This window comes from Puma concolor, chromosome E2, assembly GCF_028749965.1.
Source record: "Puma concolor isolate L17-30 chromosome E2, mPumCon1.1.hap2, whole genome shotgun sequence".
NCBI lineage: Eukaryota > Metazoa > Chordata > Mammalia > Carnivora > Felidae > Puma > Puma concolor.
The window spans coordinates 43808359-43822007 of record NC_141681.1 but is presented as its reverse complement, the minus strand read 5'-3'; the positions used below and the strand labels follow the sequence as shown (position 1 = coordinate 43822007).

Here is a 13649-nt window from a genome sequence, read left to right as displayed (position 1 = left end):
CCCTCTCTCTCTGGCCCTCCCCCCATTCATGCTCTGTCTCTCTCTGTCTCAAAAATAAATAAATGTTAAAAAAAAAAATTAAAAAAAAATTTTAATTTAAGTATAATTAATATACCGTGTTATGCTAGGTTTCAGATAGAAGGAATGTATTATTTTTTCAAATAAAAATAATTTTTCTAAAATCCAAACAAGTTGGGGGATTGTGTTATTAGTCATTAAACATTTTATTTTAGGGGTGCCTGGGTGGTTCAGTCGGTTGGGTGTCTGACTCTTGATTTTTGCTCAGATCATGAATGATCTCGCAGTTTGTGGGGTTGAGCCCCGCATTGGGCTCTGTGCTGACAGCGTGGAGCTTGTTTGGGATTCTCTCTCTCTCTCTCTCTCTCTCTCTCTCAAAATAAATGAATAAACTTAATATATATATATATACAAATAAAAAGACTGCTGTTCTTTTGTTTTTTTGTTATTTTTTAAAAGGGATGCCTGAGTAGCTCAGTCAGTTGGGCGTCCAACTTCAGTTAAGGTCATGATCTCATGGTTCATGAGTTTGAGTCCTGAATCGGGCACTCTGCTGTCAGCACAGAGTCTGCTTCAGATCTTCTGTCTCCCTCTCTCTCTGTCCCTCCCCCAATGGCATGTGCATGTCCACGCATGCTCTTGCTCTCTCTCTCCAAAATAAATTAAAAATAAATTTTATTTTAGTGCTAAGTTCACAGTGAAAAAGAATCACTTAACAAGCTAAAATATGTATTAAAATCTCCTCATTGTTTGGTTTGCACATAGCTGCTTCATCAAAAATAATTACTTCAAACAAAAAGGCAATAACCAGTGCTGGTGAGGATGCGGGGAAATTGGGCACTCACACATTGCTAGTAGGATTGTAAGATGGGAAAAAAGATTTGGAAAAAAGTTTGGCAGTTCCTCAAAATGTTAAATATAGTGTTACCACATGACCCAGTAATTCCACTCCTATGCACATACCCAAGAGAAATGAAAACTATATGTTCACACAAAAACCTGTACATAAATGTTCATGGCAGCATTACTCATAGTAGCCAAAAAATAGAAACAATCCAAATGTCTGCCCACTGATGAGTAGATGTGGTACAGCTATATAATACTGGATGTATATATATTACATACATGTAAAGGAATGAAATACTGATACAAACTAAAATGGATGAACCTTGAAAACACTGCTAAGTGAAAGAAGCAAGACACAAGAAGCCACATGTTATATGATCCCACTGATACGGAATGTTCAGAACAGGCAAATCCAGAGACAGAAAGCAGATATGTAGAATGGGGAGTTACTGCTAATGGGTACAGGGTTTCTTTTTGGGGTATGACAAAGTACTGAAGTTAGACAGTGGTGATAGTTGTACCACCGTGAATATACTAAAACACATGGTATATAAACTATATCTCAATAAAGCTGTTATTTTTAAATGAATTTTTAAAAAATGAATTTAAATAATAAATCTTTCATTGCCATTTTCCTTTCGTAACTTCTCATTTAACAGCAAAAGGTACATGATAAAAAACAAGTTTCCCAGGGACACCTTTATTTTTTTATTTTTTATTTCTTTGTATTTTTTAATGTTTATTTTTCAGAGAGAGAGAGACACACACACACACATAGAGCGTGAGCAGAGGAGGGGCAGAGAGAGGAGGAGACACAGAATCTGAAGCAGGCTCCAGGCTCTGAGCTGTCAGCACAGAGCCCAACGTGGGGCTCGAACTCACAAACTGTGAGATCATGACCTGACCCAAAGTCAGATGCTCAACTGACTGAGCCACCCAGGTGCCCCCAAAACAAGTTTCCCAGGGACACCTTTAGTGCCAGCGTTAGTCTCCTTTTCATACTTCATTAGAAAGCTGTACTTAAATGCTGCTAACCAGAATCTAGAAACGTCGGTGCCAAAAGGGTCCATAAAGATCATCTAATTTAAGCCCTTCAATTTACAGATGAGGGGGAAAATCCCAGGATGCTGAACAGCTGCACTAGACCATAGAGTGCCGGGATCAAACTTGGGTGTGTGGATTCTCAGAGCTCCGAACACATATGTAAATGTTCTGTTCTGAACTATTCCGACTGGCAGACAGATTAAGCTATGCTGTAGCAACAAATCCTGAAACAAGTGGCTTAACCTGACAGATTTATTTCTTGCTCACATGAAGTTCAGCATGGGTCTGGCAGCCCTTCTTCAACTTGTCGTGACACGATCAGAACTTGTGTTTTCCAGTCATCTCAGCACAAAAAAAGGAACTCAGACCTACTCTTCACTACTTCCCACTGGAAGCAACACACATCACTTCCCCTCATGGCCCTTTGACTAGAATTAGTCACATGGTACCAATGTAATGACAAGAGGGGCTGGGAAATGTAGGGGCCCATATGGAATATTGGGTAAGCATTACCATCAGCCATGGCTGACAACCCAGCCTTGCTGGGTGTTGTGTAGTTCTGACTAGGTGGTGGACGCAATTCTGATCCCACACAGGAGAGGCTGTTTGGTAACACAGAGTCCTCAAAGATGCTTTCCAGATGCCAGGTGATTCCCACATGGGCTGCTCCGGGACATGGTTCTGTGTTGTGTATATGTATGTGGAGTTGGGGAGTGGAAGATGGTGGGGGGGGGGGGGGCGGGAAAGGTCATAGACTCTTTTGAGAAACTGATGAAAAAACACTCCTAGTCAAACACATATCCAAAACACTGAGGTCTCCCTTCAGTTTTGGAATTGGAGCCCTAGGTGAAGAACCACCTGCCCTCCGTACTCCCCGTGCCTCAGTGAGAACCTGTGTGTATAATCCCTTCTAACAAGACCACTTATGTCCCACAGTCAGGTGGGTTCTTCCCCAGGCAGAGAGAACACACAAGCCCCTTAAGAAGATGAAAACTGGCTTTTACTTATTCTTAACAGATCTGTTTGTTCCTGTGCTGATCTTTGCTATAATAAAACTAGACAGTGTTGAATTCAAGGAAATATGATGGAATTGAAATAACACTCAGGTTCTATCGTTTTCAAACAGGATTTTGCCAAGAGCTAAGAAGCAGGAAAGGTGGTGACATCCATTTAAGGAGTTGTCTTCACGGCAGTGATAATATCCCCTGACAAAATACTGTTGGATGGGTGATGGGTACCTGAGATCCATCAACCATTTGCTCTACTGTTGTGTATGACTGAACATTTCCACAATAAAAAGTATAAAATGCACACAGACATGCACAGAAGCACCTGGATATATCCCTTTTGTTATTTTTTACATAAAATTCTTCTCAACGCTTAATGTTTTTCTAATGCTTTCTCCCCATATTTATCTGCCTGAAGGGCTAAAATATGTTCAATCTATTTCAGGACATTTCTGTATTTTCTTACAAAGAATTTTCACTGGGAAAATATTAATCACTTATGAATCCATTATTCATATGCATTGTGGAAGTCAATATACATTGTGAAAGACCTCAGTAGTTAGTTGTAGCCAAGACTTGTAAGATTTAAGTATTTTATTCATAAGTTTTAATGATGCCCAAGATTTACAAACACATAGCTGAGGAGGACATTTTAGTAGATAAGTCACGTTTTTTCAACACCACAGTAGTTTGCTAAATTCTCAATAGATTAAAATTGAACCCAGACCTGATTATGTCATTTAAAACCTTCCTTTCTGCAATCAAAGTCATCAGCAATTTCTATTTCAAACAATAACAAAGAACATGCTTGAAACTAGACAAAGTATAAAAAGAGTTTTCTTATACTCCTAATTGATATCAAAAATGGTTTGGTCAGCCTGAGAAAATCTGAAAAGCTTCCCTTTATAGAGAGTACAGTGGATAAGAGAGTGACCTTAGGGACCGACTAACTGGGTGGGATCCTGGCTCTGCCACTTACCAGCTATGTGACCTTGGCAAGTTCTTTAACCTCTCTGTGCCTCAGTTTCATCATCTGTAAGATAGGGATAATAACAGTAACTACTGTTATGAAGTTAAATGAGTTTATACACATAAAGCACATAGAATGACACCTGGCACATACTGAGCACTAAATGATGAACCTGTTATTGTCATTCCCATACAATAAGTGAGAGTAGGCAGGCCTTGTTATCTCTGTTCGTCTGGAGAAAAGTACAGACAAAGGTCCTGGAAAGGTCCCAACCCCGGAACTAAGTAGAAATCTACGTATCCTAGGGCAGGAGGCATCACATGTTTCAACGATGTGATAGCTATGATTTGGGAATACAGAGAATAATTATAAATCCATTTCAGTCATTAGCCAGCAGAGAAAATGGGAGTAAAAAGCAGTCCTGTTGTCTGCAACGGTATGGCACAAAGTAGCTTCACTTCAGAATGATGGGCTAAACAAATAGGCACACATACTTACCTTCCCACTGGCCCCAAATCCTAATGAAGTAACCATAAAGACATTGACAAGGGAATCACAACACAACAGTGATGAGTAGGGCTGAGGGATATAGTCTAGTTAAATGCTGGCCACTTTCCAGAAGATGAAGAGAAGGCAGAGGGAATTATATGATACAACAGACCACAGCCGAGCTAAACACTTCCCAGAACACGCAGAGCCAAAGGCGGGCAGAGGGACTGGAGGAGCTGTATAAACACCTGGCTTTGAGTGAGCAGGTACAGAAGTAAGGAGTGGGAAATAGGTTCATCAACTTGATCTCTATACTTCTGATGGTTGGTCACTTAATCAGCTAACTCCTCCTATGGCAAAAGGACTGCTGGTAAAACAGGAACCTTTTCTCAATTACCTATATATATCATCAACCCAGTTCTTCACTGATAAGGATCATCAGACAGTAGACTTAAAAAAACAAAAACGAAAAACAAACACAAAAAACAAAAAACCCCTAACAACCAGAGGACACAAAAGGACACCTAGGATGAAAAGCGGATTGGACTCCAGAAGAAACATAGATTTTGTCCCTGAAAAGAAATTTAAACTGGTATCCTTAGAGAGATATCAGATAATGTACCCTTAAAACAAAAGCAAGCGGGGCGCCTGGGTGGCACAGTCGGTTAAGCGTCCGACTTCAGCCAGGTCACGATCTTGCAGTCCGTGAGTTCGAGCCCCGCGTCGGGCTCTGGGCTGATGGCTCAGAGCCTGGAGTCTGTTTCCGATTCTGTGTCTCCCTCTCTCTGCCCCTCGCCCGTTCATGCTCTGTCTCTCTCTGTCCCAAAAATAAATAAACGTTGAAAAAAAAAATTAAAAAAACAAAACAAAACAAAAAAAAAAAACAAAAGCAAGCAAACCATAAAGGAGGCAGAAGGAAGAATTCTTGAAAATAAGAAATATGATTGCTAAGATGAAAAACAAGGGAAAAATAAAATGAGAGTGGAGTAGGGTGCAGGAGATATGCACACACATTCGCTTATGTATTTTAAAGCAATAGAAGAATAAATCAAAAACCAATGAAAATGTTACCTACGTGGTACAGAGTAAACAAGGGCATGGAAGAAAGCCATTCATTCTCTCAATCTACCTTGCTTTATAGTTTTATCTTTAGAACTAAGTAAATATTTTGTACAACTAAAAAAAGAAAAGTAAATCAAAAAGAAAACAATCCCTAAAAATAAAAAAAAAAAACAAAAATGAACCTAAACTATCAAATAGTGTGGCATAACCACACAGAGAAGGATTATTTCAAGTTGAAAATAGTATTTTTACTGTAACTCTTTGGTGTTAACTGCCAACGAAGGAGAAAAGACACAAATATAAAATCAAAGAAACAAAAATCCTTTAACGATTCATCTGATTTTGAGATATTAGCCTGAAATCATGATTTCCCTTTTTCTTTCCAAAATGTACATGTTTACTTTACTAAAAAGACCTAGAAGGATTCACATCTCAGTTGTAATGAATGTCCCTAATACTATTTCCCACCCCCAAAACCAGAGCTCCTTAAAGAAATGGCTGATTCTAGATCTGGGGTCAGAAACAAAAAAGATAAGCCAGGAATTCTTATCAGGCCAGGCAGCAAGGAATTCTTCTAATGTGACTCCTGTCAAAAGGACTCAGACTCAACCTGAAGAATAAGCTCTATTAATGGCCAATAATGGGACAATTTAAGCATACTAAATAAATACATACTCTCCTAGAGCAAAATTCATTAAATATATAAAAATTAATGAGCTTGGACTTGGCAATGACTTCCTGGATAAAACACCGAAGCATAGGCAACAAAAGAAAAAAACAGACAAACTGAACTCATCAAAATTAAAACTATTGTGCATCAAAGGACACTATCAACAGAGTGAAAAGGCAACCCACAGAATGAGAGAAAATGTATGTAAATTATACCTCTGAAAGGGGATTAATATCCAGGATATATAAGAACTACATACAACTCAAAATAAAAAAAACAGAAACAAAAACAAAAACCCCAAACCAAACAATCCAGTTTTAATACGGGCAAAGGACGTGACTAGAAATAAACAAATGGCTAACAAACACATGAAAAGATGCTCAACATTACTGATCATCAGGAAACTGCAAATCAAAACCACAATGACATACCACCACAAATCCATTAGGGTGGCTATTATAAAAAGAAAAAAACCACAGAGAAAATAACATGTTCTCAAGGATATTGAAAAATTGGAACCCTGGGCATCACCAGTGGGTATATAAAACGGTACTGTCGCTGTGGAAACAGTACAATGGTGCCTCAAAAAATTAAATGTATAATTACCATAAGATCCAACAATTTCACTTCTTGATATATACACAACGAAAGAAGTGAAAGCAAGAACTTGAACAGATGTTTGTACGCCGATGTTCATAGCAGCATTATTCATAACAGCTAAAAGGTGGAAATAAGATGAATGTCCATCAATGGATGAGTGTAAACAAAATTTGGTACCACCATAAAATGGGATATCATTAAGCCTAAAAAGGAAGGAATTTCTGATACATGGTTCAACATGTTCATCCACGTGGCAAGCTACTTCTCTAACTTGTCAGGCCACTGTTCTACAGAAACCTGCAGTGGTGGCAGTATCTGGGTACTTAAGTGCTACAGGGAAGAAGGCAGAGATCATGGTCCCTACTTCCAAAGTCACAGCTAGGTAACAGGATCATCAAACACTCTATTTCTCAAGCTCAGGTGGAGAGTGAAGAGGACAGGTGGGTGGAGAGTACAGTGCTGGTGATTTCTCCGGGGAGCCTGTCCTTTATCTTTTATATCTGTTTACAGCATCTTTCACTACGTGTATGCACACGCATGCACACCTAATTTCTGTAGTCAAATATGTTCATCTGTTCTTTCAGCGTCAGGTTTTGCAACTTAATTTACTTGCCAAAATTAATGATCAAGCGTAGATGAACCTTTCGAAAAAGATATATAAATGGCCAATAAGCATACAAAAAGATGCTCAGCATCATTAGCTATCAGAGAAATGCAAGTTAAAACCATGATACCACTTCACAGCAACTGAGATGGCTTTCATAAAAAAGACAGACAATATCAAGTGCTGGTGAGGATGTAGAGAAACTGGACTCCTCATATACTGCTTGTGGGAATGTAAAATGGTGCAGATACTCTGGAAAGCAGTCTGGCAGTACTTCAAAAGGTTAAAAATAGAATTACCACATAACCAAGCAATTCCACACCTACGTATACACCTAAGAGAAATGAAAAACATGTCTACGCAAAAAACCTGTATATGAAGTTTACTATTCATAATCGTAAAAACGTGGGAACAACCCAAATGTATCAACTGATGAATGAACAAAGAAGATGTAATTTAGCAGCCATCCAATGGGATATTATTCAGGCATAAAAAGGAATGAAACATTGATACACGCTATAACACGTATGTGCCTTGAAAACGTTATGCTAAGTGAAAGAAGACAGACACAAAAGGCCACATACTACAGGACTGCATTAATATGAAACATCCAGGATAGGCAGATCCATTGAAACAGAAAGTAGATTAATGGTTGCCTAGGGCTGGGGGATGAGAAGAATAAGGAATGAATGCTAATGGGTACAGGGTTTCTTTTTATAGTGATAAAAACATTCTAAAATTGATTATGGTGGTGGCTGTAGAATTCTGAATGTACTAAAAATCACTGAATCATATATTTTAAATGGACGAATTATAGAGTGAGTTATATTTCAATAAAGCTGTTATAAAAGAAAAAAAAAACATGAACCACTCCATAAACAATTCCCTCTTCAAAGAAAAAAATACAGAATATTTTCTCTCCTCTCCAGTCTGTAACAATGTAAATCTAAATCTACCCTTGATAATGTGGAGACGCCACAGGAAATTCTTCAGGGAGATTAGTGAAGTTATTGTCTGTGAAGTTCAAAGCCCAATCATTTCCATGTTTTTTGTCAGTTCAGAATGACACAAGCCATATTTAGAAATGCACTCCAGAAAAATGCTTTGAAGAATTTTATTCTCAACATTCATGAATTTAAAATATCTATCCAGGCAAGAGAAAATGCCCAAAAGATTTAGTTCTTTGTTCTCTGAGTCCTAGGACTCTACTTTTTTGGCTCCCCTTATCTGTTATCACACTAAGAAGAGTGAGGCAATGCTGACTGAGGAGATGCTAGCTCTAAGCTCCACTCCTGTCCCCCTGGCCATTCTTAGTGGCCTCTTTGAGCCACTCGTCCCGACAGACCTGAAGCACTATGGTTCCCCCAGAGTTCTATGCTGTGCCTTGTCTGTTTCTATTATCAACATATTCTCCCTGGGAGGATCCCCAAATCCATCTCTCTAGCCCAGATCTTTCTCCTGTGCTCCTGATCCCAAATATTCAACAACCTTCCGGACAGGTCCTCAAATCAAGTGCCCACAAACAACCCTCCCCATCTTCCATTGCTCCTTTCCTGTCTTAGTGAACGTCATCACCGCCTACCTACTGGATCCACCATCTCCACCTGTAAGCCAGACACCTGGGTGCTATCCTCTACTCCTCACTCCCCTCTACAGCCACTTAATCATTTAGTCGTACCCTTCCTGCCTCCTTAATAGCTCTCAAGTCTTTTCTCTTCAATCTTTATTGCCGATCGAGTTCTGATCTTCTTTTCCTCTTGCTGGAATGACACAGGAGCCTCCTTCCAAACTCCTGGACTGCTCCATTCTGGTTGCTGTGTCATTGTTTTAGAGCCAATTTAATTACCTACTCTGCTGCTTAACATCAGTTATGGCTGTCCACAACGCTTCCCAGCTGTCTTCCCCCACCCCACTGCCCACCACTGTCCAGGTCTTGCTTGTGCCATCTTCCCTCTTACCATCTACGTGCTCAGTTCCCTCTGCCTGGAAAGCTCTCCTGGTTTATACTCACTTCTCTTGGATGTCTAACTTAGAAATCACCTCCTCTGGGAAGCCACCTGGGCAAAAAGTGAGCTAGGAGTCCCTCTGTGTGCTACTGTAACACACTGTTTTTGGCCACGTCTTAGCATTATCTTTACTGTATTGTAACATACTGCATCACACTACCAGTTTGCGTGTTTCCCTGCCACCTCCAACGCTCGGGATCATGGAGCTCATTCAAGATATTCAAGAGTGCTAAGTACACTGTAAACATTCAACAGGTATTTGATGAATGATCAGTACATCCTCAGTATTTATTTAATGGTGATTTTTATACAGTCAGTGTTGCTGCCCACAGAGGCAGTGGTTAAGTGCTAGAAATAAGGCTCTGCTTACAAAAAACAAAAAACAAAAACAAAACTACCGATGACATGTCATGTTCACACAAGCACTCCTCAACAAAACAAACCATTTATCAAGCGCTGACAATCTGTCAAGCATTAAACCAAGCTTTAGCTACATAATCTCATTTAATCCTTGCTAGAACCCTAAAATAAAAACAGCTGACATGAACCAAGTGGGTATTCAGTACTAGGCTTTGTGCTATGCACTTTACATGTTATTATCTAATTTAATTCTCTCCATGACCCTGTGAGGTAGGTGAAGCATCTAAAGAGGTTAAGTGAGTTTTTCAAGTTCTTGCCACGTGGCTAAGGTAGGAGTCACCAAGAGAACTGGGTTTGGGGCCTGGCAGTCTGCTGCCAGAGGCGGAGCTCTCCACCGCACTATCCCACCTCTGTCAAATATCTAGACGGCAACATTCTGTTTATCACTCTTAGAGAATATGGCTTAAAGCTGTAGTCTTGGAAGTGACAGGAAGTTGAGCTGGAGTAATGAAAAGTAAAGAGATTTCTCTTTAGGAGATCATACCCATATCTATTCTTGATGACACCCACATTCAACTCTGGTCAAGACCCCTCTCTCCCCCTCTCTCTCCCTCTCTCTCTCTCCCCCTCCCAGGACTAGACCCATGAGACATCTCCTCAGGTCCTTCAAACTATACGTAGTCATCCTTCCACTCCCTGCTCCTCCCGCTGTATGTACTGTCAAGGCACCTCCAACCATGAGCCTAAACCCAAGATGTTGCCCCACGTGGGCCCTGTCCTGGTCCCTTTGCTTTCTATCCCTTACATTCAATCCCACCAATTCTGTTCACCTGGTCTACAGCAACTGCTCCATAAATGTTAGCTATTGTTACTGCTACATGCAGTAGCCTCTAAATGCCTCTCATTTTCTTCTTTATACATGCAGTAGTCTTCTGGAGCAAGCAAGACAGGACTGAGAGAGAATGCTTGCCGTGAGGACCAGAAGCCAAGCTGTCAGATGCTCAGACCCAGCTCTTTCAACTGGAGTACGCAGAAGGGAAGATGTACCTCAGCGTTGGAACCCAACATTGTATTTTATTCCATTTTACAAAAGTAGAAGTCAGCATTCAATCCTTTAACACAGTGGTTCTCAACAAGTGGAGGAGAGGATACTTCACACACATACACACACATGCACCCACCTCAGGGGACATTTGGCAATGTCTGGAAACATTTTTTGGTCATCACAATTGGGGCAAGTGCTAGGGGGTAGAGGCCAGAAATGCTAACTATCCTATGATGCACAGGGCATCTCCCTTGTTCATCCAAAGACAATTACCCAACCCAAGATGTCCACCTTCCGTATTCAAGTTACCTAATGTGTAAAAAGTTACTTCTCTCTGGGAAGAGGATACACACTTCCTACATAAGTTAAGCTATCACAGGTCCACAATACAGTAAGAGTTATCATGGGAAAACAAGTGGGTAAATGCTAAACAGTGGCTTCAAAAACAAACACCATTATGAGTTCAGGGGAAGGAGAACACTACAAAGGCTGAGGCACTCTTCAAAGATCTCAGAGAGCAGACAGGGCTCTTTAGTCCCCTCCGAGCCTGCCAGTCAAGGCTCCCACTAAGTGACCAGAACCCACCTTTCCAGCCTTACTTGGAACAGGTCCCTTCAGCCCACCCTCTGCTTCTGCCAGACTGTTCACCCAGGACAGCAGCTGGGCCACGACGTCCCGCTCCTACTGCTATAATGGAGAAAACCTCTCACCTACTGCACAGAAGCGCTGCCCTCCTACTGAGCAACACCACACCACACCAAGGGTAAGGAGGACATGTCATCATCTCAACCCAATCATAAAATCAGGTTCCTGTGATTCCTACAGGAAAGAGGTAGCGAAAAGACTAAGGTGGAAAATGTTTTAAATGGCTCAGGCCCTAAGGCCTTGTCCTCTGCCACCCCAAATCAGTGCTTAGCAGCAGCCAGCCAGGAGCTGCCTCATTTCCTGTAGTTGCTCGGTAAAAATAGGAAGTGGGGGAGGAAGTTCGCAAAGCAGAAACAAAAGTAATCACTGCCTAGCTTCCTGAACACAAATCACTGAGCAGGGAGGGTATCATTAAAACATCAAAATGGAACGGCAGGCATGGAGAGCCAAAGCCAGAGGAAAGGAAGTGACACTTCTGGGTCCACCAAGCCCAGATTATTTCTGTGCCCAGGAGACTGCCCCCAAATAAAAATATGTGCAAAACTGAACACTAGCCTATTATACGGACACAGTTTCCATGGAACTAATGTTAATTAGTTAAAGAATGTTAATTTAAAGAATCATGCAAAAACTCCGGAAACATTAAAGTTCTATCGGAGTAAAACATGTCAGTGAAAAAGTTTTAAGGAGGCCAAGATTTTTTTTTTTCTGTTCAAGAAATGACTACTAAAACTACTGTTAATGCAAAACAAAAACTTACTGAATAACTGATCAGTTGACAAAATCCGAAGTTCATGTATCCTAAAGTGAGCTATGAAAACTCAAGGACATAGAAAAAAAAACCCCTACTAAATAGAAACTCTAATCAATGTTCGAATTTACAATAGTTAAAATAAAGATGTTACTATACCCATCCCACAGCAACACCTTGAACCCTGTGTGTGAATGGTGCCTGAGTGTTCCAGGAACCCAGGATATCAGTGCCTGCGGTCAGGAGCTTCTGGTCTAAGAGGGGAACTAACTGTCTCCACACTGTGATGTCTGACTATCTCCTGTCCTGACACTTGCTCTGTAACACTGTAACATTTATCATCACAAAACAGGACATTCCTCTACAATAACAAAGCAAGTTGTCATTAGTGGGTCTGAAGAGCTTTTTTTATTTAGTAATCTACAAACAACTGATAATTTAAGCAGAAGAAAAAAATTTTCTAACCATAAAGTCAACAGAGTTGAAATTCAGTTTCAAAATAGCACAGGCAAAATAAAAATAATAATAATAATAAATAAATAAAAAAGGCCAAATGTGTTACATAGTCATATAGATGAAGGGCAATTTTGCTTAAATTGAGGGTATTTTGGGGGTGGGGAGAGAAAGGAAGATCAAAGACTAGTTTATTTTTTCTTAAGATTATTTATTTATTTTGAGAAAGAGAGTGCAGGAGAGGCAGAGAGAAGGGGGGAGAGAGAAAGAAAATCCCACACCGACTCAGCACTGTTAGCACAGAGCTGACATGGGGCTTGATCCCATGAACTGTGAGATCATGACTTCAGTCAAAACCAAGAGTTGGACACTCAACCAACCGAGGCACCCAGGTGTCCCAAGACTAATTTATTTTTGTAAAGAGCATATGAATAAGTAGAAACGTCAATGAAATGGATGGTAATCACCATATATTCAGTTTCATACCAAGAAAAATGGTAAAAATTTAATGGGAAAAAAAATCCATTATGGGTCCTCATGAGGGAGATCTAGCTAGGTATTGAATTTTTTCGTAATAAATCAACCTACTGTATCCTAAGACTTGTGTTTAGTCTTATAAAATCAAAAGAGTAACTCAAAAGCTGTTGCCTTTAAAACAAAACAAGGATAGAAATTTTGAAAGAATTTTATTAGAGGAACACTCTGAGCCAAAAAAAAACCTTATTCAACAGAAGTCTTCAAAAGAAGGAAAAGCAGGGGGTGGGGGCAGCTGGCAAAGCCTTGCCAAGAAAAGGTTTATCTACAAATAACTACCACACATCACCAAAGGATAAATAAAGTTAGCTCTGAAACTTCTGAGAAAGTCTGCTCAGGTAAAACCAGGTTTTTATTTATAAACTAAAATGGTTTTGGACCATTAAAATTTTTCACATCAGGGGCACCTGGGTGGCTCAGTCGGTTAAGCGACCAACTCTTGATTTTGACCCAGGTCATGATCTCATGGTTCATGAGTTTGAGTCCTGCATCTGGCTCCATGCTGGCAGCGCTGAGCCCGCTTGGGGATTCTCTCTACATATCCC

General features: G+C 40.2%; 1 protein-coding gene across 4 annotated transcripts in view; it reads right to left on the bottom strand.

Moving 5' to 3' along the window:
* The window catches only part of GARRE1 (granule associated Rac and RHOG effector 1), an 84124-nt gene that overhangs the window by 62236 nt on the left and 8239 nt on the right, over positions 1 to 13649 (bottom strand). For 2 of the 4 annotated variants that reach the window (XM_086689605.1, XM_086689606.1), the window contains exon 2: positions 3895 to 3948. The exons of the other annotated variants lie outside the window; for them this stretch is intronic. The gene's annotated coding sequence lies outside the window, so the exon portion shown is untranslated. The remainder of the gene's footprint in view (positions 1 to 3894; positions 3949 to 13649) is intronic. 4 annotated transcript variants of the gene reach the window in all.